The sequence below is a fragment of the Triticum aestivum genome, chromosome 1A (assembly GCF_018294505.1).
Source record: "Triticum aestivum cultivar Chinese Spring chromosome 1A, IWGSC CS RefSeq v2.1, whole genome shotgun sequence".
Classification (NCBI taxonomy): Eukaryota; Viridiplantae; Streptophyta; class Magnoliopsida; order Poales; family Poaceae; genus Triticum; species Triticum aestivum.
The window spans coordinates 490,200,331-490,227,603 of record NC_057794.1 but is presented as its reverse complement, the minus strand read 5'-3'; the positions used below and the strand labels follow the sequence as shown (position 1 = coordinate 490,227,603).

The 27,273-nt window shown below is 44.7% G+C and overlaps 1 long non-coding RNA gene across 1 annotated transcript; it reads left to right on the top strand.

Moving 5' to 3' along the window:
• Positions 1–8,239: 8,239 nt before the first annotated feature.
• On the top strand, positions 8,240–8,758 carry LOC123155835 (uncharacterized). Its single transcript, XR_006477646.1, has 2 exons — positions 8,240–8,275; positions 8,401–8,758. It is a non-coding gene; the product is annotated as an uncharacterized lncRNA (long non-coding RNA).
• The last annotated feature ends 18,515 nt before the right edge of the window (positions 8,759–27,273 follow it).

Genomic DNA, 27,273 nt, shown 5'->3' with positions numbered 1-27,273 from the left:
TTGTTCTCAATTCCGTTTCCAGAAGAAAACTGGTGTAGGTATTGCTTATGAACACCTTCCCATTATTGAGCAAGATCATTTCTACCTAGATTATACCCTTTGCTTGAGTTCAGTCTGAGTGTTGTTCACACTTTGCCATGGCCATGGTCTTTGGATCTGAATCACTTGAAAGGTTTTTTCAATCTAGTTGAGAAATGTATGTCGACAATTGTAGACTTCCGGTTATATGATTCTCCGGAATCTATATATCAATATATAGTAGATGGAAATATCGTTACCCATGGTGACTGCTCGTGATTTCCCAATGCGATTGAGTCGGGTATTCCGATGTCCCAGTCATTGTGTGCACTATGACCTGGATTGGTGGAGGTTTCCTGTCCACTGGGTGTATACTACCCATCAGGTGTCTCTCAACGTGAAGTTGACTTGCATTTACTGATTCACAGGCCTTGATATCCTTGCTTGCGAGAAACTGAATCCTGATGTACTATTGCCGTACTTCTCCCCCTGTTGCTTTGAACGGGGAGTTGAGTGGTTTTAGTTGGTACCTCCACTCTTTCCGACATATTTTCCAGGATTGTAGGATTGTATGACACCTTTATATTCAGTAAATGAATCTGGCAGGTTATTTGCAATGTGTTGCAAATCTTCTGAACGCATGGTTCAGATCTTTGAGTACGTGGATTTGAGGCAGAAATGTGTTGAACATTCCACTAATTTCCTAGCATTCTTTATGGTACTTGAAATCTCCCCCTAATGCCTGGAAATGTTCCTCATTGAATCAGCATGCTGGCCTTGAATAACTCCCCATGCGAGGGGCTTGAGGTATTGACGGAAATACAGTTATTCCTCACATAGATCCCAACTATATGTTGAGGGGCCAATGATGTATGCCGGGTGGTGATATCGGTATGCAACCAAATTACCGCAGATAGGAAATACTTGGTAGATATCCACATATCAAAGATAGAGGGGTATAAGATTATGCAGTTCTGTCATGAGCATGTCAAACTGCATGACTCCAATGTAAAGTTGGTAAGTTGCAATTCCAAAGTAAAAATAATGCAATGAGCTTGACTCTTTAGATAGGATTCTACCAAACCATTTTGAGTCTAGACATTAGGACAAATTGCTAAACTTCAATCCAAGGGCCATAGAGAAAGGCACTCAAGGAGAATTCTGCAATGTTATCCATTCAATTTGCTTGAAATCGATGTCAGGATAATGAACCAATGGTTTCGTGTGAATAACGCACACACTTAAGACTATCATGTAGATATGTCTTTTAGAACCATGGAATACCTGAATAGTCTAATAAATGCATGGGAAGAGCCACTTACCTCAACTTTATGAATTCAAGGAGTCTAAGTGGTTTGGCGTAGACTTTAAGGTGTGTGAGCCTTAAAATTAGCTTCCCTATGTCACTTGTAGTGCACATAAAATCCAAATGTTGTTAAAATTTAGCATCATAATAATCATAAACTATTGGAATTGCTGATAGTTTCAGTTTCAACCCAATGTCTCGATGACCAAGGCGAGTATGCCAAGTTTGTCATGTACAAGACACTTTGGAAAAAACTATCTCATACGCAACATGTGCTACGGGTTGTATTGTATGTGTAGTACAATCCAGATGATACACAAAGAATGTGCTTGCCATATCCGTGAAAGAGAAGTTGTTTCTCTTTGTTGTCATCATAAGTTTCGCTATGGAAACTATTTTGACAAATACCTCCATAGTTTAGTAGGATACGAGTTAAAACCGGAAGCAATAAAGCATCCTGACGTTACTCGAGTACCCATAGGGACAGTAAATATGACTCGAGTTGAGCCAACAAATACCTCATCGCGTCTAGCGATTTTAAAATATCTCCTTTTTCTCAACGAGAGTGGAAACATTTCACTTCCCTGAGTATAGAGTTCGTGGTGCGTATGTCCACATGGCACAAATCATCTTTCATCAGATTGACCCCCGTAGAAATCTATATATAGACATGAACATTCTCAAGAAAATCACTGTCAGATATATAGAATACATACAAATGAATATGTACCAAAGTGCTGATACAATATATGATGACAACAATACTTACGTTCTTATTAGAACATAAGAAATGGACATAAATAATACTGACCACTGAGGAGATTGAGAGACTAGACGAAGTCTTCAAACATGTTAGTTGAGGCATATTCAACCTTCACGTTCTCCGTGCCCATAGGATCCCGTCACCGCTGGTGATGTCGGGTTAAAGGGTGAAGTAAGATTCAAACCTTTGCCCTTGAGGTTCATTGTATCCCAGAGATTGCTGATACAGAATAACCAGATACTGAGATCTGAATCTAATGCCTTATGATATATAAGACATCATTTTTCTGTTAGCGGTGTGATCCTGACTAGAGGTGAATCCAGGATTGCACAGATTATCCCACGAGACACAAGAGCGATCATGATGTCCATGGCCCAGATAGGGCAGTGGTGGCCAGTGAGGGTGAATGCCTCAAACTCTATAGCCATATGTTACCTCTATGGGTAAACCAGAGACAATTAATTTACAACTAGTAAATTAAAGACCATCATGGTTGATGTTGTAATCAACTTAGCAAAATCAATGGGTATTTCAAGAAGTTATCTTGAAACCATTAGTGTGAATCTCAAACTGCTAAATATGACACCTTGAAGATAATCTCCAAAATGGAGTAGATCTCGCGGCACTAGAGAGTATAATCTGATGAAATTAGTAGATACTCACTCGTAATGCCTTATGTCATGACTTAGTAAAATGTGTGGAAGAGCACTTCGTAAAGTAATTATAATGGGTTTAACAGTAGTCATTGATAATGTGCGAAGGCAGTAGATCTACATGACTACCTTGTGATCCCAACACATCAATTTGAAGAAATCACTTTGAATTTTGCATTCTTATTTGCAAGAAATAAAAAAAATCTCAATTGCAAAATAGACGTATTAATCTCGACATGTAGCGAACATGGAGATACATACATTCTGGAATACATCATACTGATAACGTGTTGCGAGTCGATTTTAGAGCGAGAGACAAATGAATCGAACTATTGATCTCTCTCATTAATGATTAGGCTTATATACAATCTGAGAGGACGCAACAGAGGGACGCGTCCATTCCCAAACAGCGCATCGAGGGATGCGGTTGTTGCGGAGGGACAGTTAGGACAAGGGGAGATTTCCCTTCAATTAAGTGTATTAATTAAATCCTAACAGAAATGTCACTCTGAAGCTTATGGAGGGCATCATGCTGGAGATAGAACTGCTCATAAGGTATTGCAGTCTGGATTTTATTGGCCTACTCTCTTCAAGGATGCCCGTAAGTCGTCTTATCTTGTGATGAATGTCAAAGAATAGGTAATATCGGTAAACGCCAAGTAATGCCTATGAATTATTCACTTGCTGTTGAACCATTTGATGTCCGGGGATTTGACTACATGGGACCTTTTCCTTCCTCCAATGGGTATACACATATTTTGGTTGCTGTTGATTATGTTACTAAATGGATAGAAGCTATTCCAAAGTTATTTTCCCAAGGTTTGGAGTCCCTAGATATTTAATGACCGATGGTGGTTCACACTTTATTCATGATGCTTTCCGTAAAATGCTTGCCAAGCATGATGTTAACCATAGAATTGTATCACCTTATCATCCTCAGTCTAGTGGTCAAGTTGAGCTTAGCAATAGAGAAATAAAATTAATTTTGCAAAAGACTGTTGATAGGTCCAGGAAGAATTGGTGTAAGAAATTAGATGATGCACTTTGGCTTATAGAACAGCATATAAAAATCCTATGGGTATGTCTCCGTATAAAATGGTTTATGGAAAATCTTATCATTTGTCTCTTGAGTTAGAACATAAAGCACTTTGGGCAGTTAAAGAACTCAATTATGATTTCAAACTTGCTGGTGAAAAGAGGTTATTTGATATTAGCTCTCTAGCTGAGTGGAGAACCCAAGCTTATGAAAATGCAAAATTATTCAAAGAAAAGGTTAAAAGATGGCATGACAAAAGAATTCAAAAGCATGAGTTTAAAACGGGGATCGACCGGAGGAGCGGGTTCCAGGCCCAGCCGGCCGAGCTGCGCGAGGGGATCGGCGGAGACATGGGATGCGGGTGAAGAAAGCCGCCCCGTGGTCTCCCAGATCCAGCCAAGAGGCTCGCGATTCAGGGCGGGCGGCCGACCAGGTGGCCTTCCGGGCGATGCCACAAGGCGGTTCCCAGGGCAGCAGACCGTCCGTTGTCGATTCGACTCTGTCGTTTCAGTAATTGAATCACGGTTACAAGAGGCCAGTAATGGCAATCGATGTGTTCGGGTCAGTTACGTTGTCGGTTCACGCTCCTCCTTTAATCTCGCGTCCATATAATGTCCACTGTCTACCCTCTTTGCTCCTTGCTTCTGCAAAACCTTAAACGATAGCCATGGTTGACACCCAGGTCGCTCGTCTTCCCTCTTCTGCCAATGGCCCCCCCACCATCCCCCCCCCCCCCCGAATTCTGCATTACAGATTATATTTCTATTGATATTGTTCTTTGTGCTCTCAAATAAACACAGGTTCTCTAGCTTGACCAATTAGACCTCAGTTCCAATTGGTTGGTTGATTCTGCTGCATTGCAAGGTGAGTCACTGCTTTCACCTTCAATGATTTCTTGGCTGAGATTAATATGCTTAAACACAGCATCTTCGAATTCCTCATAGTTCTAATTGTTACAATGTGAGATTATTTACTCGGGTCTAATATTCTTTCACACAGTGCAGAGTTGACTTAGAGTAACCACCATCTATTCAGCTTTTCTATTCTAAATGAACGACGTGAGGACGGTGCATATCAGAGTCATCTATTTGAAGGTATTTCTTTCATCACAGATCAATTCTTGTTTGTCCTATAATTTTCAAGTCCTGTCTGTATTTGGGCATGCCTCACTTTGTAGGAATGCAAATGTGAAGGTATGATACTTTTCTTAGTTCTCATTTGATGCATGTATTTTGACTGATTGTAGCGAGTGATTTTCAAAATTGAATTATTCATCAGAACTAAATTATAAGCCCATCGTTCAAAATGAGGAAATAGAAAAACCATAGAGCAAAGCACCTGTTAATGGTATTTATGATGGCGCGCGTTGCTGCGCCCGTCTATTTGTAGAGTAACATAGAATGTTACCAAAATCATCACAAAATAATAATGGTATATATGATGGAAAAAAGTAAGTGGCATGACTCACAGAATCTTATCCCTTGTTAGTCATAAATCATGAAAGCCATATATTGTAAATTTGTAAAACATTGTTGTTCTCCTAAGCTTCTTATTTGGAACTGACATTCAACTTCAGAGCATGTTTGGGAGGATATATATGAACAAAGCCTGACATACCACATACATGATCATGCATGATTGACTTAAGAATTTCAATTTTGTTGAGCTTCTAGCCACAAGAATGCTTCTTGATAATATTATATGTATGTAGAAATGATCAACTTGGGATGTCTATGAGCAAAGTCGTTGATACATAAGCATACATGATCTGGGTGTTCTCACAACTTTGCCTCCGTTATCACACTTTTCACAAGAACAACAAAAAGAACCAAAAAGGTTTAGACCAATTACACAACTCAGGAGCTCAACCCTCACATATTTCATTCATTCTAGTTATATCTACTACCATTATAAAAGCACGAGAGGGCGGAGAACCAATTCATCCTATCCATTAATGCAGCAGATCATAGGGCTCAAAATCATCCTGTGTTTAACGCTAAACAAACGCCGGTCTCCCCGCTGCCCACCTCCACTCGCCCTTAAAAAAAGAAAAAAAACCGCTCCTGCCTCCTCTCTCGCATGACCCCCACGCGCCCGCCGCCGCCGCCCCTCCCTCGAACGAAACTCATGCGACAGGCGACTCTCGCATGCCTCCCCCTCCCCGCGTCTCACTGGCGAAGAGGGATACGTGCCATGCCCAGCCGCCGCCCCGTGCGGTTGATTCCAGCGAGGGTGCTCCCTTAGTCTGGTCGACGCTGCACTCTCACGTCTCCTCCCTAACCCTTTCTTCCTCTTCCTCGGCACAGGACGCTGGGTCGCTGTATTGCCGTATTGGGAAGCAGTTCGCCGCTACACCGCATGAGGAGGGCGACGCTTGGGCCGCCGCTGAGCCAGACGAGGTCTCCGTCCGGGTCTGCTGCCAAGCTTGTGGCCGGCCACTTGGCTCGCCGCCCGTCTCACCTTACAGCAAGCACCACTAGGAGTCTGGGACTCCCCATCCAGCTCGCTCTTTGCTACATCTTGCCGCTCCCAATCCAGGTCGCCACATGCCTCTGGACCAAGTATTTAATACTACAGGATTAATGTCTTGCAACTGCACATAGAAATTGATATTGCTCGATCTGGTATTTAAGGAACTCTCACTGATGCATACAAATATTCAATTGGTAGCTACTAGCTACCTGAAATAGAGGTTGAATCTTGTGCACGAGTTTGGCTTATTGGGTTTCATTTTGTTTTGCTTTGTACAATTCTTCCAATGGAAATGCTGAACATTTGTAGATGGATAGATTTTCACCTAATGTTTTGTTGTAGCATACACATTGAAGCAAGCTAACATCGACAAGCAGAAATCGGATGCCTCAAGTTCACGAAGTTAATGGCAAAAAAGAGAACTTACTAGACTTGATGACTGCACAATGGAATTATTGTTTTTTATGTGTGCCATTCAAAAGATGTTGCGGCTTTAACTAAAACATATCTGTAAGCCTTGGAGCTTGAACATTGGCTTATCCCGAGAAGAATCAAGTTTGATTGTACAGTACATGTTATTTCTCTATGCAGAATTCCAAAGGTACTTCATATACGACTCTTCATGATGCAAAAAATAATAATATTTATGGCTGGACCACTAATTTTATAGTTTGGTTAAAAATCATTTAGTAGACTATAGCAACCTTGATTTTAGGTGTTGAAGTATCCTGACATTGGAAGCACATTGTAGCAACCTTGTACTAACTTGTTGATAAAAAATGATTGCCTTTCAAAGTTTCAATGAACTTCTCACTGGACATTTTGTCGCATTGGCCTGAATCTGTATGTTGCATCATTTGTTCACAATGAAAACTATATGTACCTGCATTGGATGGTGTATTTGTAGGAAGGTTATCCTTTCTTCAAGGACTGTAAGTTTCCTGGGAAGTGTTCCTTTTTCTGAAAAACTCTGTGTTTGTCCACTGTAATATTTTGTTTACATAAGGTTTCTCTTTCCTTTTGTGGGCATAATGTCGAGACAATAATATTCAGAAAGTTGTTGTTTTAGGGAAACTGCTAACTCCATATGTCAGACCCATATAATTGTTCAGCATGCATAGTGTTCCTATGTCTATGATGTTTTTGTTTCCTTTTATATCACAGTACTCTTCATTTTGGCCATGCCTTCAAACTGAACCAAAAATGGTTTGTCTGATGACATGTTTCAGGAGATTGTTGATATCAAACAGTAGATATGAGGGTGACCATTTTTTGCAAGTTTTGCCTGAGGAATCTTTTTGCAGTTGATAAGGCATGGGCTAGACTTACTTCCCTCTGCAATATTTTTGCTAAAGTGATTCAAGGTATGTTCGATTGCTTACTTAGGATGGTTATACTGAACCTCTTCACGAACCAAGAAAGACATTATGTATGTACAAATAACATGGGCATAAAGTTCGTTTTTACATTGAAAATCTGTATGTGCAATTTTCTGTAACAATCGAAAATTCATTCATTCACTTTGTGAGATGTCACACAACGCCATGCTCCAAATTGTTGTCTATTTGATCCTTGTGTCAGAATCATAGACTCGTGCATAATTGCATATATACTATGACTGGGCGCCAGTACATTTGCAACATTCTAAAGGTAGTTTGTTGTGATTTTTTTACCAAAACTTTTCTTCTACAATTTATATGCATGCAGAGGATCTTCGATTGGTTTCATCATTTATCTAGGCTATATATGGAAGGTTCCGTAATCATAGATGGTCTTACTTATGGGTAGGGGAGTTTCTAAAGGGTTAATAGGGCGTGCCAAACCCCTTTTTGTGGCCATGTTCATGTCTGAGCATGAAAAAGAAACACCAAGGCCCTATTTTGATTATCGTTTTTCTTTTAAATACACAGTTACCATGGCATGAATGTCCTTGTGATGACGGTGGTGTGTGTGATTGCATGAGGACTGCAGGTCTGCAACAATGATGATAATGATGATGGCAATGCCAATTCAGTTGTGGTTGCAGAGTATTGATCTAATACTCATCTGAGTTTTTTCTTAAATCTAATAAGCAAATAGATGATCATGAAGGGATGTTTAACTATAAACACGTGAACTCATTTCTTGGTATACTGAAGTGTTATTCTGACAGGTGACTATGTGGAGCTTTTGAAGGAAAAGGATAAACCAAGAAGCCTGGGCGATCGTCTATTGGCGGCAACCTGGTATACATGACCTCATTGACCTGCCTGAATCTTTTGATGATAGATCATTAATATGTCATAGAGGTAAAAAAAGAAATTCTGCACTCGGTACAACTGAGCATTTTATTATGGAAGTGATGGACAATCTCTTGCATTGTCTTGTGTCTGTCCATGTACGTATTTCACCTATAAGCATAACACATAGGCTGGCATAATTCTAGAGAGGTTATTTTTAGTCTAAAAGCATATGTATTTTTTACACTCCTAACACTTACAATTCATATTTTTTGTATTTATAGTAGTCAAGATGTGCATTTCGTGTGCTTAACTACTGTATAAAGAGTGCTAGCTTGCTCCTACGTTTTGTTCAATTTTGGTTAGAACATCTAGATGGTGATAAAAAAAGAAGAGAGTACTTTTTTTCCGTGAATATACATGTTGCGTACTATTCCATTGATAGAGGCAATTAAGAGGGTTGTGTTCCTTGAGCTGAGCTGCGTACACTGCATGGCGCAGACAAGGACACGGTTAAGCAGAATGCATGGGGATGCTCAGCCCCAAGAGTCATAGAATCAGATGACAGGCAAGATCATGTTCAATGCTTCTATGTGTAAAATTGAATGACATTGTGATCAGTTAGATTGGTGAGTTGTTTCGCGGCCCCGCACAATTATAACTGATGATTCATGTAGTATTCAAAGCCTTCATGTGACATTGTTCTGCTTATTAAGGTTGAAGTTTATTTGTGAATCTGCCGTTATTCTCATCCATGTATGACATGAGCTTGTTCTTAAATCAGATAATATATTATCCATTTTTCCTTATATTTTTGGGAAAATTTGTGGTCCACGTAATAACTATGAAGAATCATATTATGATTTTACTTCTTTTGTTCACTGCTTTAAAAGCCAGTGTTTATCTCATGCCACAGTATATGGCCTTTATGAGTTATACCTCTGAGAAACTTTACAATTTTGTTCCAAGTTTGCATCTCGGCCATGTTCATTTGGACAATTCTTACATGTTCCATAATTACTATGAAGTTTGCATTATAGAATATAGACATTCTAGGATATTTGACTCTTTTTTTACTATGCACTAGACTAAATAGCCTATGCCTCTATCTTCTCTATGGAGAAGTTCAACCAGTTGATTGTCGTTGATGTGTGACATATACATTTGATTGCGAGACTTTTTTTATTTTACATAGTTGTCTTCCAATTGTGACAAAGGACGAAATTCTTTCCTATGATTATACGTGTGTTACACGTGCACGCTTACTAGTATTATTTAAAAGAAACAAAGCACTCACTTCTTGTTTCCGAAACAGGCACACTGCAACAACAAAATAACTATGTCGTCTTTTTCTCCTGAAAGCCAGGCTATTCTGATGTTAAGTTCCACTAATAACTCTGGGCTTTGTCCTTACCTACGAAAAAATGAGATCTTTGGCCTACTAAGAAGAGAGAATTAACACAGCAAATCTCACTAACTGGTAACTGGATAACAGATGGTACAGTTATAAGAAAAAGGATGGAAGTCGCTTGGAAGAAAATGTGGTACACAGTTATTGAAGAATAGTAATACCTAATGGTAGCTGCAGGGACCAAAAACATAAGTCCATTGAGCACCTCCATAGGACAAACAGATTGTCTCTCAAACGGCAGTTTGAAAGCCCCTCATATTGTCCCTTTGCTATGATGTAATCGGTACAATAATTCACGCAGTGATTGTTGCTACTATAGTGTAGCAAAACTATTGACATGCAAAGCACAAAGTTAAATATTATTTTTACTCTAGCACAAAATAGCAAATGCCTATATAGGGCATACAGAGGAATAAAAAACCATTATACTACTGTTTGTCGCAGATCTAGTCGAACAAAATGGGGGGATCAAACGATAATAAACTTCTAGGCATCTTAGCTCCCACTCTCTCTATATATATATTGCTCAAATTAAAACTGGCAGTCGCCAAAGGAAATATACATTGCTAGCTCCCAGAATGAGTCAATTTAAAACTACATGAGAATTTTCTTACCAAATTAAAATGCATGACAAAAAAACTGAAGCATGTTGTAAATTAGATCGTCTATTTTATGCAAGCGGGTGACAACTACTCAGTTCTTGTAAATTTTAAGCAAATTGACGAACTACCTTTTCCCCAAATTAGAAGGAGTACAGTTCTCAGTTCTCACCATGACTATAATTTGGATTGCAGCTTGCAAACTTACATTATTATGTATCGTATTGTTAGTCAATGGTAATGGAGGAGGCCAGGAGTGGAGGAACACACAATGGCATAAGAAGGGTCTGTAGAATCAAGAAATTCAGACTGGTAGAGTTTAATGCAGTGAGATGAGAACAAAACTAACTGCTAACAGAAATGTTGAATTAAACAATAAACTTAGAATTGTTATTGTGGTAAGTTTACAAAATACGACTTTTAGAAGTGTGCATACAAATCCAATGAAAATTGGGGTAGTGCTAATAAATAATTAAACCAAAATCATGTTTCTGCAAAAGCTAAGGAATTTTTTTGATGTAAATACATACTTTGTTGTGCAGGGAAATTCCCTGTGCCAGGAAAATAAAAATTGTTGTTCCGTTTGCCTTTGATAGTTCAAGCAATCCAGAATCTTGCTCCAGCAGAAGGTTCACTACATCGTGGTGGCCTCTAATCACCGCAGTTATTAGAGGAGTCACATTCTGATTGGCCAGATGTTTTCCCAAGGGATCGATCATGGTGTCACATCCCTAGCTGCTGGTAATGCTCTAGGCTAGCTTCATGTGTGCATCATGTTTAAATTCTGAAACTTGAACTGAGGAATTTTGGAAGCCTCAAAACCCTAGATAAAGAGGGGCAAGAAACCCTAAAATTGCAATCAGTAAATCCAAAATGCCCTAGAAATAGCTCTGACAATTTTGGCAAGAGTTATAAATCAAACCAAAATTTTGGGACATTTCTAAGGAATTATTGGGCTCTGATTTTAAATCAATATTTTATTTGAATTTGGAGTTATATTCATAATATATAATGAATATATTTTCAAATGACCTGAGATATTTTTGTTATGTGTGGAGAAGTCCATTAAGTGACTTAAAAATATCCAGGGGAGTTTTGGCACTATTTTTGAATTCTGTTTGAATTAAAATTCAGTGCCAATTAAATAAAACAGAACAGAAATAGGAAAAACAGAGAGAGGGAGAGAAACATTACCTGGCGCTCACCTGGTAGCCCACCTGGCCCAGCAGCACGGCCCAGCCCGCCACCGCTACTCCCCTGTCGTCTTCCTCCCCTCGCACCGAAGCAGCTGCGTGCCTGACGCTCGCCGCGCCACCTCCAGGCTGCCTGCCTGTGCCTCCACTCCTCTGAAGACGCCACGCAGCCGCCTGGAGCCGTCCAGCCCTTCCTCTCTTCCCTGGAGCTCTCTCCCCTTCCCTGGCTCTCTCTCCCTCGATGTTCCCCACCTCACCGGACCGCGCCGACGCTACCGACGAGCACCACCGCGGCTATCGCCTCCCCCTCGTCCTCTCGAGCGGTCCAGGAGCTCCACCGTGACCTGCTCTTCATCTTCGCTGAGACAAACGACGCCGGAGCGCCCCGCAGCGCCGTCATCGTTGTTGCCTTCGTCCTCTGCACCGACAGCCGTCGTCGTCGATTCGCAGCAACCTGACCGCCCCCGACCTCGCCGACGACGCCATCGGACGCGCTGTGAGCACCCGCATCGTCTCCCCCTTCTCCCCTGGTCGCGCCCGCTCTCTACGTTGTAGCCCCGCCATGGCCGAACCTTCGCCGCCGCCGCACTCGTCGCCGGTGATGCTCCGGTGACCATTTGGTCCCGGGCATGCGCCCAACACGCTCCCCGCATCGCGTAGAGCCTCCGTGGCACTTCGCCGCGCTTGTTTGCGCACCGCAGCCCCATCCCCACTTGCACCCGAGCTTCGGCCGCCGCCGAGCTCGTCGCCGGCACCACTCCGGCCACTTCCCGGCCGCGCCACCACCACAGTTGGATGCGGACGAGCGTCCGCATCCCGAAGCTATGCTCCGCGCGCCAAACCAAGCCCTGTGGGCAAAACCCGTGGCTCGCCACCGCGGCTGGCCTCGCCGGCGTCAAGCCGCCGGTGGGTTTGACCCACGTTAACCACGGCGGGACCCCCCCCTGTGTCCATGACAGGTGGGGCCAGCCTGTTAATTAGGTTAGGATTAGTGTTAACAAAAAATTAGTTAGACTAATTACACTGACATGCGGGCCCCGCCCGGCTAACCAAATTAGTTAGGGTTAATTTTAATTAGCTTAGTTAGTCCAGACACTGACATGCAGGGCCCACAGGTCAGTTTGACCTGGACGGCGCCCGTTGACTTGCTGACGTCATGCCAACGTCATGCTGACGCAATATCCATTTTCTGGAATTTAGTTTATTTTATTATATTCAGGAAATTCCAGAAAATATCTAAAACTTCTAAAAATCATAGAAAATTAACCGTAACTCCAAATTAAATAATTTATATATGAAAAATTATCAGAAAAATTCAAGGAATCCATCTGTACCATTTTCATGCATGTTAGAACAACTTATCACTACTGTTTAGGGCAAATGAAGTGAATGGCATTTGAATAATCACATATGGAGTTTGAATTTGAATCTTGGATTCAAACCAACTTCATTTAATCTGGTTTTAGGTGCATTAGCCCAAAACGCATTCATATTGCCATGTCATAGCATGCATCATATTGTGCATTGCATTGATCGTGTTTTTCTGTATTTGCCGGTAATTGTCCCCTCTCGATAGACGTGTACCGACGATGTGATCGATGACACCGATGAAGAGCTATATTATCTTCAGAAGTGCCAGGCAAGCAAAACCCCCTTGTTCATTCTGATAAAATCCCACTCTCTCGCTCCTGCTCTCTTTTACTGCATTAGGACAACAACGACATATTTGATACTTGCTGCGGTAGCTGAACCCTTTATCCTTTGCATGACCTGTCATTGCCACAGTAAATAGATGAAACCCACTAGCATGAGTAGGAGTTGTTTGAGCCCTGATGTGCCTACTCATTCATGCTTGTTTGTCATGCCTGCTACTGCTTAGAGTCGAGTCAGGTCTGATTCATCGGGGATGAATCAGAGGCGTGTGAACATGTCCCAATGTGCGTGAGCTAAGTGTGTGAACACGATTTGGTAAAGGTAGCGGTGAGAGGCCATGTAGGAGTACATGGTGGGTTGTCTCATTGCAGCCGTCCTCAGGAACTGAGTTCTGTGTTGTGATCCATGATCAGTTACTACCACACATTGGGCTCCGGGCGCTCCAAGCTCTCTCGACTTATTAATCAACATGATCTCTGTCCAGGAGTTGCAACTAGTTTCTGGTGTTTGTAGGTAGTGTTAGTAGTCTACCAAGTGGCACCCGGTACAGGTGGGCTTGGGACAGACTAGGCACAGTGGCCCGGTGTACCAAGTGGCACCCGGTTGGTGGGCTTGGGAACCCTGCACACATCGTTTGGGGCCGTAAGCGACACCCCGGCCGGATCTCCTTGCGGATGGAACCCGAATAGGCGATAAACCTGGACTAGAGACTTGTTCGGTTAGTCAGGTCGTGGCTGACTCCCTCGCCCGGCTTCCGCTTGAAGGTTGCCGAGGTACATGACGTGTACAGGGCGATAAGTGGCGAAAGCGTGTGTGAAGAAGTACACCCCTGCAGGGTTAACATCATCTATTCGAATAGCCGGATTCCTCGGATATGGAAACGTGGACCCCTTGTACAGTTCATAGACAAGTGAAAGTGGATACTCTAAAATACGCAAGATAAGCGTGAGTGCTATGGATGGCGTTCTCGTAGGGAGACGGGAGCGGATCCATAGTGGTGTATTGATATGGTGAATATGTGGACTCGTGTGCGCCACCTCAAAAGAGTTACTTGCAGTCGTAGTTCAGGATAGCCACCGAGTCAAAGCTGGCTTGCTGCAGTTAAACTCCTCCACCCCCTTGTTGATAATGATGCATATGTAGATAGATCTGATGTAAGTCTTGCTGGGTACATTTGTACTCACGTTGCCTAATTTATGTTTTTGCAGAGAGACTTCAGTCTCACTAGTAGTTCCACGTGGACTTCGACGTTTAGCTTGTTACCTCAGCTACGATCTTGAGCCCTCGGCAGGATCTGGTAGATAGTCAGGCTTCTCAGCCTTTTTCATTTCTAGATGTCTGTACTCAGACATGATAGCTTCCGTTTGTGTTTTGACTTGTATGCTCTGAATGTTGGGTCGTGAGACCCCTGTTTGTAATATCTTGCTCCTCGGAGCCTATCGAATAAATACTTGAGTCGTAGAGTCATTTTGTGATGCCATGTTGTATTGCACATATCGAGCATATTGTGTGTATGTTATTGAAATGCTTGGTATGTGTGGGATCTGACTATCTAGTTGTTTATCTTTAGTAGCCTCTCTTACCGGGAAATGTCTCCTAGTGTTTCCATTGAGCCTTGGTAGCTTGCTACTGCTCCGGAACACTTAGGCTGGCCGGCATGTGTCCTTCTTCGTTCCTGTGTCTGTCCCTTCGGGGAAATGTCACGCGATGAATACCGGAGTCCTGTTAGCCTGCTACAGCCCGGTTCACCGGAGTCCTGCTAGCCCAGTGCTACAGCCTGGATTCACTCGCTGATGACCGACACGTTCGATGCTGGGTCATGGATGCCTGTCCCAGTAAGTCTGTGCCACTTTGGGTTTACGACTAGCCATGTCAGCCCGGGCTCCTTATCATATGGATGCTAGCGACACTGTCATATACGTGTGCCAAAAGGCGCAAACAGTCCCGGGCAAAGGTAAGGCGACACCCGTGGGAATACCGTGCGTGAGGCCGCAAAGTGATATGAGGTGTTACATGCTAGATCGATGTGGCATTGAGTCGGGGTCCTGACAGCGCTGGTATCAGAGCTTGACTGCCTGTAGGATTACCAAGCCAAACTGGTCGAAGTTGAGTCTAGATATTCTTTAGTTATGTAAGGGAATTGATTGTGGGATGGAACGTAAGGCTCTTTTTACTCCTTATACCTTATGCCTTCTGATCTGAGTCATCTTATCTTTCCTACGGGAATTAAGAACTAGGCTATCTCTTCTTTCTATCAGGATCACGTGTTACTAATCCGTAGACTTATAGATTGTTGGATTTAAGCTTGAGTTCAGTTTCTTCTACTTCCGTACGTTAACTGTTGATCTCGAAACCTTGATATTGTGTTTCTGAGTGGTTATGCCACCATTTTTGTGAATGTCTCAAATCTTTTCTGAGCATTTACAGCCGTTATGCTGTCCGAGTCATCCCAGGTTCTAAATAGTCAGATGCATTTGCAAATCCCTTCCTCCTGTTTCCGATGTGCCTTTGGTCAGATTAATCACACAAATCAGTGAGTTGAGGTACTTTATTGCCTTGACATATATGTTGGAGCTAGTATTATGACCCTAGGTGTCTCAGGGGATCATCTAGTAGTCTAGCCATGATTTATGTTCCAGTGTGATGACTCTGGCCGTCATTATCGAAAGCATCCCGTGATGCCATTTAGTAGTAGGTATTCTATCCCTGGGTTTTGAACCCGAGATTCACCCTACTTGCTTCATGTTGATAGCTTTGCTCGTTCCTTTAGGTTATTAGTAACCTTTGCATTAGTCCTCGATGTTCATGGTATTCCTTTCTTCCAAATACTATGAACCGCTTATGGCAGATGTTCCTCGCTGATCGAAAGATCACAATCAGAGTGCTCTCGATGGGTTATCGATTCTACATTGTGACTCTGCCAGTTCTACCTTTCTGCATGGGTTATCCGGAAGAAATATGTGGAATTCGTTCGACATGCTAAACCATGCATCCACAACTCAGAAAATCGTATGTTCCTTTGAGTTGTCCCTCTTTAGTTGTCTTCTGACCCTCGTCTATCAATTGATAGTCAAGAGTATGCGTGCATTCGTTCGTCGATGCCTATTACCCTTGTGGTCCGCCAAGCCATTCTATTTCAGAATGAATAGGAGAAACAAACTCCAGTACCTCATCCATATTTAGGATTGGGTCAAAGTAGTTGTGTTCCGCAGATCAAGTTACAATCCAGCTTCTGGTCTGCTCTACCCTGAAGTATTACCTTCTTTATGACAGGAATTTCATGAGAATTGCACCACCTTTTGTGAATTCTTGACATAGTGATACTTCTCGCCATCCTTTTTCATTCCTCGGTTCCGTGTTGTTGCAGCCGGAGTGCCGACAAGTGAATCATGATGTGTGAACTCAATACTCCTAGCAACCCCATTGCTTGGTAGTTAATGGACAATAATCTTATTCTTAGTATGTTGGTTATTGAATCACCATTCTAAGATTGATCGTGCTACCTAGTCCTTATTTCCTGGTGCACTCTTTGATTGATGAGTTAGGATTTTGTCAAGTCCTCGCTCATTTGATCATATCATCTTGCCCTGAAAAGCAAGATTGTTCTCGAGCTTAGTAACATATCGGTGGTTCGTGATTTCCGAAGATCTTCTCGGAAGTATTACCAGGTTGTCACCTGACCGCTATGTTGAGCTCGTGATCAAGTTGGTTTCTTGTGAACCACCTTCTCTCCAAGAATCGGTGTTAGATATCCCTGAGCTAGTTGGTTAAGCTAAACGACAACTTGGAGGGTTGGAAGATAAAAGCTTGCCTGACTTAGTTCGTTCCAAAGGGATATTCTTGTGTAGTGTGTGTTGAAGAAAGATGATATCTTCATCGATTGGTCCCTGTGATCAGTTGCTGGACCTATCGTCTTATCAATCCTTTGATTTGAGTGTGGGCTATCGTCAAATCAAGTCAGAACCAACGATGTTCGTAATGTTGTCTTCCTCGTGGTTGATCCCTCGAGCATACACCATTATATCTTTTGGGTCTGACCAATGCTATCACCGTGTTCACACGATGGTGGAAGTCCAGTGATATGGAAATTCCGATGAGTTGTTGTTGAGTCCATTGACAACATCCTTATCTCCTCCATGATGTTGTTGAACATTAAGTTAGTGTTGGAAACTTTTGAAAGCATTTTCTTCATGCTAGCTCATGAAGTACTTGTTTGATGAAAGGAGTGACTTCCTTTGATTCACGTGCATTTTGATGTAAGCTGCCGTCGTGAATTCGAGAAAGTTTGTTTTTGCTCCTTTGGAATCATCCCAAGTCGGTCATGCACGTGCGAAGAATTCTGTGGTCTGTTAGACTGATCATCTTCATTCCATATGTATATCCTAGCACACCAAGCCACTGACTGATTTGTTCAAGGAGAAGGAGTATCTTCATAAGAGCTAATCCGGACTTATGAAAGAACTTCGATATCCTCGCTGATGGTTCCCAACCAGAACTCGGTAGTGTTTTATTGTAAGACTACCATGTGATCATGTTTGTCTGAGGCAGCGTGTTCACACATGTGTAGCAGAACCAGCTCATGTTTTGGAGCTTGCTATCGTAGTTCATTTCCCAAGAATCTCGCAACGTCATCTCGTCGATTTGTGTTGCAAACTTTCATTTTCTTCCTAGACTCGATGAGTCTGGAATATCCTGACACCAACCAGATCTGAATCTCAGGCAGATATGATGGTTGGAACATTTCCCAAGAACTATAATATTGGTCCCTCGATAACCGGTAAAGTGGATGTCGTGGCCAACACACCCAGCCGGAAGACCTATCATTGTAGTATCTTGTTTGAGGAAGTTGGCCACCTCCCCATAAGGATTTCGTAGGATTTACCTCCGTAACTGTTCCTTATGGATTCTATTGCTCCCGAAGTCCGACCTTTACTTGATGTTCTAGTTATCAAACCATATCTATGAATGGGTTACACTAGCACGTCAAGGAGAACATTAGAAGCGGAGTGCTAAATGTCTCTCGGTCGATCATCCAGATTTTGTTTCCTTGGCCTCGCTAGGGTGAAATCTGAGTTGATGTTATCTTCCTATGCATCTGCATCGTCCATCGTTGTTCATCATGGTGGTATGTTGTGTTGCCAGGATCCTTGACACGGATGTTGGTAAAACCTTGATGAATATGGAAATGCTCAAGTTCTTGAGAGAACGCACAAGCGCTAGGTGTTATCATCGGCACTAACTGGGTTTGCTCTCAGTTTCCTCGGCAATGCTATGATCCTTTCAAACAGTGAATTCACTCTCTATGGTTGGGTCCTTCCCCAGTTACCAGAATCATTCCCAGCATTTGCATTTTGTTCCTAGCTTGCACCGCCAATGTGCCATTCTACCATGGGTCTCTTCCATCTCCGGTGATAAGCAAATTCATCCATTACGTTGTTTTCAACAAGGTAATCCACATCATCCAAGTCCGAGTATGCCATTCTACCGACCCCCTCCAAATGATCGCTTGTGATTGCCTTAGGCTGGTATAAAGAGTTTCAATGATCTTTGAATCAAAGGTAATTCTTTTTGCCACTTAAGGGGATAATCTACGAATCACCCTCCTTCAGGATGTTTCGTCGTGGTATCATGGCAACTCAACTCCTCGCTACGTGGACAATCGTTTACCACCTTCTTAGGTGTGGAATCGTTGTCTACCTAGTGAACCTTCGTCATCCGTTTCTTTCCACCCCTCTTGATGTGTATCTCGTGTCTCAACCCGAGAGATGGTCCTATGTCTCATTCCGTGAGTTGTTCGATCTTCGAGAAGATCGACCCTTCTAGAGTCTCCTTCTTCCCTCCATGTCATGTTGGCAGGATTTCTCAGAGCAAGACATCAAGACAATGATGGTGAATGAATCAACGTTCAACTGAAGTGCACCCTGGATCGTGAAGATTATACTAGTTGCGTTTACCCTTCACCTTACCCTACGCTTGAATCTCGAGATGAGATTCTTGTTTAGTGGGGGTGAGTTGTCACATCCCTAGCTGCTGGTAATGCTCTAGGCTAGCTTCATGTGTGCATCATGTTTAAATTCTGAAACTTGAACTGAGGAATTTTGGAAGCCTCAAAACCCTAGATAAAGAGGGGCAAGAAACCCTAAAATTGCAATCAGTAAATCCAAAATGCCCTAGAAATAGCTCTGACAATTTTGGCAAGAGTTATAAATCAAACCAAAATTTTGGGACATTTCTAAGGAATTATTGGGCTCTGATTTTAAATCAATACTTTATTTGAATTTGGAGTTATATTCATAATATATAATGAATATATTTTCAAATGACCTGAGATATTTTTGTTATGTGTGGAGAAGTCCATTAAGTGACTTAAAAATATCCAGGGGAGTTTTGGCACTGTTTTTGAATTCTGTTTGAATTAAAATTCAGTGCCAATTAAATAAAACAGAACAGAAATAGGAAAAACAGAGAGAGGGAGAGAAACATTACCTGGCGCTCACCTGGTAGCCCACCTGGCCCAGCAGCACGGCCCAGCCCGCCACCGCTACCCCCCCCCCCCTGTCGTCTTCCTCCCCTCGCACCGAAGCAGCTGCGTGCCTGACGCTCGCCGCGCCACCTCCAGGCTGCCTGCCTGTGCCTCGACTCCTCTGAAGACGCCACGCAGCCGCCGGAGCCGTCCAGCCCTTCCTCTCTTCCCTGGAGCTCTCTCCCCTTCCCTGGCTCTCTCTCCCTCGCTGTTCCCCACCTCACCGGACCGCGCCGACGCTACCGACGAGCACCACCGCGGCTATCGCCTCCCCCTCGTCCTCTCGAGCGGTCCAGGAGCTCCACCGTGACCTGCTCTTCATCTTCGCTGAGACAAACGACGCCGGAGCGCCCCGCAGCGCCGTCATCGTTGTTGCCTTCGTCCTCTGCACCGACAGCCGTCGTCGTCGATTCGCAGCAACCCGACCGCCCCCGACCTCGCCGACGACGCCATCGGACGCGCTGTGAGCACCCGCATCGTCTCCCCCTTCTCCCCTGGTCGCGCCCGCTCTCTACGCTGTAGCCCCGCCATGGCCGAACCTTCGCCGCCGCCGCACTCGTCGCCGGTGATGCTCCGGTGGCCATTTGGTCCCGGGCATGCGCCCAACGCGCTCCCCGCATCGCGTAGAGCCTCCGTGGCACTTCGCCGCGCTTGTTTGCGCACCGCAGCCCCATCCCCACTTGCACCCGAGCTTCGGCCGCCGCCGAGCTCGTCGCCGGCACCACTCCGGCCACTTCCCGGCCGCGCCACCACCACAGTTGGATGCGGACGAGCGTCCGCATCCCGAAGCTATGCTCCGCGCGCCAAACCGAGCCCTGTGGGCAAAACCCGTGGCTCGCCACCGCGGCTGGCCTCGCCGGCGTCAAGCCGCCGGTGGGTTTGACCCACGTTAACCACGGCGGGACCCCCCCCTGTGTCCATGACAGGTGGGGCCGGCCTGTTAATTAGGTTAGGATTAGTGTTAACAAAAAATTAGTTAGACTAATTACACTGACATGCGGGCCCCGCCCGGCTAACCAAATTAGTTAGGGTTAATTTTAATTAGCTTAGTTAGTCCAGACACTGACATGCAGGGCCCACAGGTCAGTTTGACCTGGACGGCGCCCGTTGACTTGCTGACGTCATGCCAACGTCATGCTGACGCAATATCCATTTTCTGGAATTTAGTTTATTTTATTATATTCAGGAAATTCCAGAAAATATCTAAAACTTCTAAAAATCATAGAAAATTAACCGTAACTCCAAATTAAATAATTTATATATGAAAAATTATCAGAAAAATTCAAGGAATCCATCTGTACCATTTTCATGCATGTTAGAACAACTTATCACTACTGTTTAGGGCAAATGAAGTGAATGGCATTTGAATAATCACATATGGAGTTTGAATTTGAATCTTGGATTCAAACCAACTTCATTTAATCTGGTTTTAGGTGCATTAGCCCAAAACGCATTCATATTGCCATGTCATAGCATGCATCATATTGTGCATTGCATTGATCGTGTTTTTCTGTATTTGCCGGTAATTGTCCCCTCTCGATAGACGTGTACCGACGATGTGATCGATGACACCGATGAAGAGCTATATTATCTTCAGAAGTGCCAGGCAAGTAAAACCCCCTTGTTCATTCCGATAAAATCCCACTCTCTCGCTCCTGCTCTCTTTTACTGCATTAGGACAACAACGACATATTTGATACTTGCTGCGGTAGCTGAACCCTTTATCCTTTGCATGACCTGTCATTGCCACAGTAAATAGATGAAACCCACTAGCATGAGTAGGAGTTGTTTGAGCCCTGATGTGCCTACTCATTCATGCTTGTTTGTCATGCCTGCTACTGCTTAGAGTCGAGTCAGGTCTGATTCATCGGGGATGAATCAGAGGCGTGTGAACATGTCCCAATGTGCGTGAGCTAAGTGTGTGAACACGATTTGGTAAAGGTAGCGGTGAGAGGCCATGTAGGAGTACATGGTGGGTTGTCTCATTGCAGCCGTCCTCAGGAACTGAGTTCTGTGTTGTGATCCATGATCAGTTACTACCACACATTGGGCTCCGGGCGCTCCAAGCTCTCTCGACTTATTAATCAACATGATCTCTGTCCAGGAGTTGCAACTAGTTTCTGGTGTTTGTAGGTAGTGTTAGTAGTCTACCAAGTGGCACCCGGTACAGGTGGGCTTGGGACAGACTAGGCACAGTGGCCCGGTGTACCAAGTGGCACCCGGTTGGTGGGCTTGGGAACCCTGCACACATCGTTTGGGGCCGTAAGCGACACCCCGGCCGGATCTCCTTGCGGATGGAACCCGAATAGGCGATAAACCTGGACTAGAGACTTGTTCGGTTAGTCAGGTCGTGGCTGACTCCCTCGCCCGGCTTCCGCTTGAAGGTTGCCGAGGTACATGACGTGTACAGGGCGATAAGTGGCGAAAGCGTGTGTGAAGAAGTACACCCCTGCAGGGTTAACATCATCTATTCGAATAGCCGGATTCCTCGGATATGGAAACGTGGACCCCTTGTACAGTTCATAGACAAGTGAAAGTGGATACTCTAAAATACGCAAGATAAGCGTGAGTGCTATGGATGGCGTTCTCGTAGGGAGACGGGAGCGGATCCATAGTGGTGTATTGATATGGTGAATATGTGGACTCGTGTGCGCCACCTCAAAAGAGTTACTTGCAGTCGTAGTTCAGGATAGCCACCGAGTCAAAGCTGGCTTGCTGCAGTTAAACTCCTCCACCCCCTTGTTGATAATGATGCATATGTAGATAGATCTGATGTAAGTCTTGCTGGGTACATCTGTACTCACGTTGCTTAATTTATGTTTTTGCAGAGAGACTTCAGTCTCACTAGTAGTTCCACGTGGACTTCGACGTTTAGCTTGTTACCTCAGCTACGATCTTGAGCCCTCGGCAGGATCTGGTAGATAGTCAGGCTTCTCAGCCTTTTTCATTTCTAGATGTCTGTACTCAGACATGATAGCTTCGGTTTGTGTTTCGACTTGTATGCTCTGAATGTTGGGTCGTGAGACCCCTGTTTGTAATATCTTGCTCCTCGGAGCCTATCGAATAAATACTTGAGTCGTAGAGTCATTTTGTGATGCCATGTTGTATTGCACATATCGAGCATATTGTGTGTATGTTATTGAAATGCTTGGTATGTGTGGGATCTGACTATCTAGTTGTTTATCTTTAGTAGCCTCTCTTACCGGGAAATGTCTCCTAGTGTTTCCATTGAGCCTTGGTAGCTTGCTACTGCTCCGGAACACTTAGGCTGGCCGGCATGTGTCCTTCTTCGTTCTTGTGTCTGTCCCTTCGGGGAAATGTCACGCGATGAATACCGGAGTCCTGTTAGCCTGCTACAGCCCGGTTCACCGGAGTCCTGCTAGCCCAGTGCTACAGCCTGGATTCACTCGCTGATGACCGACACGTTCGATGCTGGGTCATGGATGCCTGTCCCAGTAAGTCTGTGCCACTTTGGGTTTACGACTAGCCATGTCAGCCCGGGCTCCTTATCATATGGATGCTAGCGACACTGTCATATACGTGTGCCAAAAGGCGCAAACGGTCCCGGGCAAAGGTAAGGCGACACCCGTGGGAATACCGTGCGTGAGGCCGCAAAGTGATATGAGGTGTTACATGCTAGATCGATGTGGCATTGAGTCGGGGTCCTGACACATGGTCCAGGAGTACCTTCACAATATCTACAAGCAGTGTCAGATGTCCATCTTTCTTGCTCATTAGCTTGTGTAGGCAATGGTACACTGCAGTTATCATACAGATCAGGTAAATTTCAATCGGGTCCATGGAGATTGATCAAAGACCCAAAAAACCATGGCAATCAATTAATCTAGAAATCCATGAACCCCTTTCTTCATGCAAACTATGGGATTCTAGTCTAGACACAAGGTCCAAAGCTACCCTGTTCCCATGTAAAAACATGACCAATCAAAAGTGGTTTAGTATTGAAGTGTTTGTTAGTGTTCACCTCCGTGGCCTTCCTTTGCAGTGATGTGCAGAGCATCGAATCCTGATTTGTTCTTCCTCGCAAGGCTCTCCTTGTCAGAGTTCTTGAGCAACTCGACGACGATGTCGACGAACCCTTTCTCAGTGATGATGAGTAGCGTGGCCTCCCACCTCGTTGGGCTTGTTTGTTGACCAAGGCAGCGCAGATCTCTGCCTCGCTGTCGAACTCCTCCCTGGTCAGGCCGGTCATCTGTTTTGGGTAAGATTTAATTCAACGGCGATAGTCCAAACTGTATATACATAGCCAGCAGCATCAACCGTATAAATCATGGACGTAGATGCTTGGATAATAAGATGAAATGTATGAGAACATGGAAGCTAACGTGGCCAGCAGACATTGGAAATCGTGAGCTTTAGGATTAGAATACCTCAACTGAGATCTAAGAGCAACTGCAGAAAAATTACAGAGCCAAACCCGATTGTATGGATTTTTTTTGCAAATCAGCCTTAGTCCTTAGGATTTCCTAAACAAATACACCAGAACTAACGCCCTGTGGCCGATTGGAAGGAAAAAATAGAATCAATCAGAAGGGATCTAACCATGGCCGCCTCCACCGGCTAGGGTTCCGCCTGCACCTCCCACGTCACTCACCCTTGAGTTGGCCTTCACACCCTAACCAGCTGCAGTATTTGAGTTGGCCTTCACACCCTTGTTCTCTCCCACCAGGGATGTCGCCGCTTCAGCCCATCCTCCATGAGGAAGGAAAGAAAGGACGTGAAGGTCCGGCCACCGCATCTCTTTCCTGGCCTGATCCGCATCGATGGGATGGGGATTTGCCGTCGTCCCCGCTCACTTTGCCTTTGTCGGTCCGGACCTCCAGGTTCCAGCGGCGGCGTGGATGGGGGATGACAAACGTCAGCATGGGTGGGGGATGCGGGGGCGGCGGCGTGGGCGATGGTGCAATTGGGGGGCGATGCTAGGCAGGGCAGTGTTGACAATGACACTGGGCGGGGGCACTGGGAGGCGCGACGACAACAGGGATGGTGAGTACGGCGGCTGAGACGAACTCATTGGGACTGGATGGTCGACGCAGACCATCGCTCCTCTGAATCCCTCGTCAGCTAAAACGGGCTGCCCGACGGCCCAGTTAACCACAGGGCTTCCTTTCGGCCCCGAGAGCAGCTGCCCAAAGAACGTGATCCGACGACCAGAAATGCTTAGATCGTGAAAATGGACGGTCAGGAACGTGAATTGCTGAGAGTGCTCGCTTTAGGTTCAGTTTCAAACATCACAACGTAACTGGGTGATCATAAAGATGTTCTACATGTATCTCCGAAGGTGTCTGTTGAGTTGGCATAGATCGAGATTGAGATTTGTCACTCCGTGCATCGGACAGGTATCTCTGGGCCCTCTCAGTAATACACATCACAAGAAGCTTGCAAGCAAATTGACTAAGGAGTTAGTTACGAGATGATATATTACGGAACGAGTAAAGAGACTTGCCGGTAACGAGAACCGAGCCTAAACCGAGCTCTCTCCCACCCTCATCAATTTTAGCCATCAGATTTTATGTTTGAATGGATTCTGGCCGTCAGATACGCCTCCTTTCGCTCATGGGCTGCTCTTGGGCCGACTGTCCCGAGGGCAGTTGCTCTGTCTGGAAGCAAAATCGAGGCCCTCTCGTTTGCATGTACGATGGAACGTCCGATCTGGGATGGACGGTCATTGAGCATTTCCTCCCATTCCTGATTCCACCCCGACCTCTCCTCTCTCTCGTTCAGTTCCCACTCCCATCTCTTCTCTTTCTCGCCGACGCAGAGGTTGCGCTGCCACCATCATCGCTTGGCCCTTCCTCTTGATCTAGCCATTCTTCTCTCCCCTGCACATCAGTTTGTCCCCTCTCGAAACCTCCCGTCCAAGCGACCTGGAGGAAACAGCCGCCCTGACAGCACCGCCGCTGAAGGAACCTCAAGGAGCGCCCCTCCCCCTTATCTAGCTCTCTCCACGCCGGGCCACCTTGCCCCGGCACCAGCGGGTGCGGGCCCCCGGCGGCCTCCCCCTGGAGGATCGGGCCGAACGCCGTGCCGAGCACCTCAGGGACGACGACGGTGGAGCGCAGGGCCAGGCGAGGCGGGGAGGACGACGCCGATGAGGAAGAAGAGCCTGAAAGGGAAACCCTAGATGCCATCGAGAGGGTGGGCGCCGGCACCAGAGCGGTGGACAGAGCAAGGAGGTTGCCGGCGGCACAGAGGAAGGGAGAGGCGCTAGATCTTTGTGGACTAAATGTTGCATTCTTTGTTGATGGCATAAAAACAAAACACTTGTTTTATTTAATTGAGCTGAAGCAATGCCAGTTATGTTGGAAAAGCCATTGGATCTATTGAGTACTCAATGTAACGGAAATGCTAATCAGCTTGCTATCTTACAAACACATATTTCTTCTGTTTAAAAGTCATTTATGTGTCTTGCAGCAGTTTTTCATTGTCATATGATCCTCCACCCCCGTTGTTTTGTTCAAACGAACTGATCTTGATGCAGAGGAGGCAAACCACATGTAGAGGGAGAGAGGAGTTCCTCACGGGAGGGACATGTTGGTCCCTGGCACCTGGGAGAATAAGCGTTCAAGCTTGACTCCATAATTGGTACCTAACTAGTTTTGTTCTGTTGTCAAAAAGACAAAGCAATAAGGGTGATTTTCTTAAGTCAAGTTTATAGACCAGCCCCTTAGCTATAGATAAACTAATCCATGTTTTCTAATGAGATCTTCATATCAACTTCTTTTCTTGTCGTCATACATGTTCCTTCATCAAGTAACTCTTGAAATAACGAAGATGTATCTTACAGGAATCTCCATGGCACGAGGAGTACAACTTGAAAATGCATCTCTTATTTCAATTTGCTTCGTTGTTTCATGTCAGCACTATCTTATAAAGCGCCATGGACAGATTATGATATTGTATTGAGTTTGATTTGATGCCACTCACTGAAGTCCATTCATTCCATATTTGTACTAGCTTATGGTCTATGTTCTCATTACCAGCCGTTTCAAGCTATATATAGCAATATCATTGTACTAAAACATGTTTCCCGTATATTTGCGAGGGCAACATGTTTCATGCTCCCAACATTTTTGCAGATTTCTATAATTTTTCTGAAATAGTGGACGGGCGCAGCAACGCGCGCCGGCCTGGTCTAGTTATTATTAAAACCAAGCCTAAACCGAGCTCTCTCCCATCCTCGTCGATTTTAGCCGTCAGATTTTATGTTTGAATGGATTCTGACCGTCAGATGCGCCTCCTTTCGCTCGTGGGCTGCTTTGGGCCGACTGTCCTGAGGGCAGCTGCTCTGTCTGGAAGCAAAATCGAGGCCCTCTCGTTTGCCTGTACGATGGAACGTCCGATCTGGGATGGACGGTCATCGAGCATTTCCTCCCATTCCTGATTCCACCCCGACCTCTCCTCTCTCT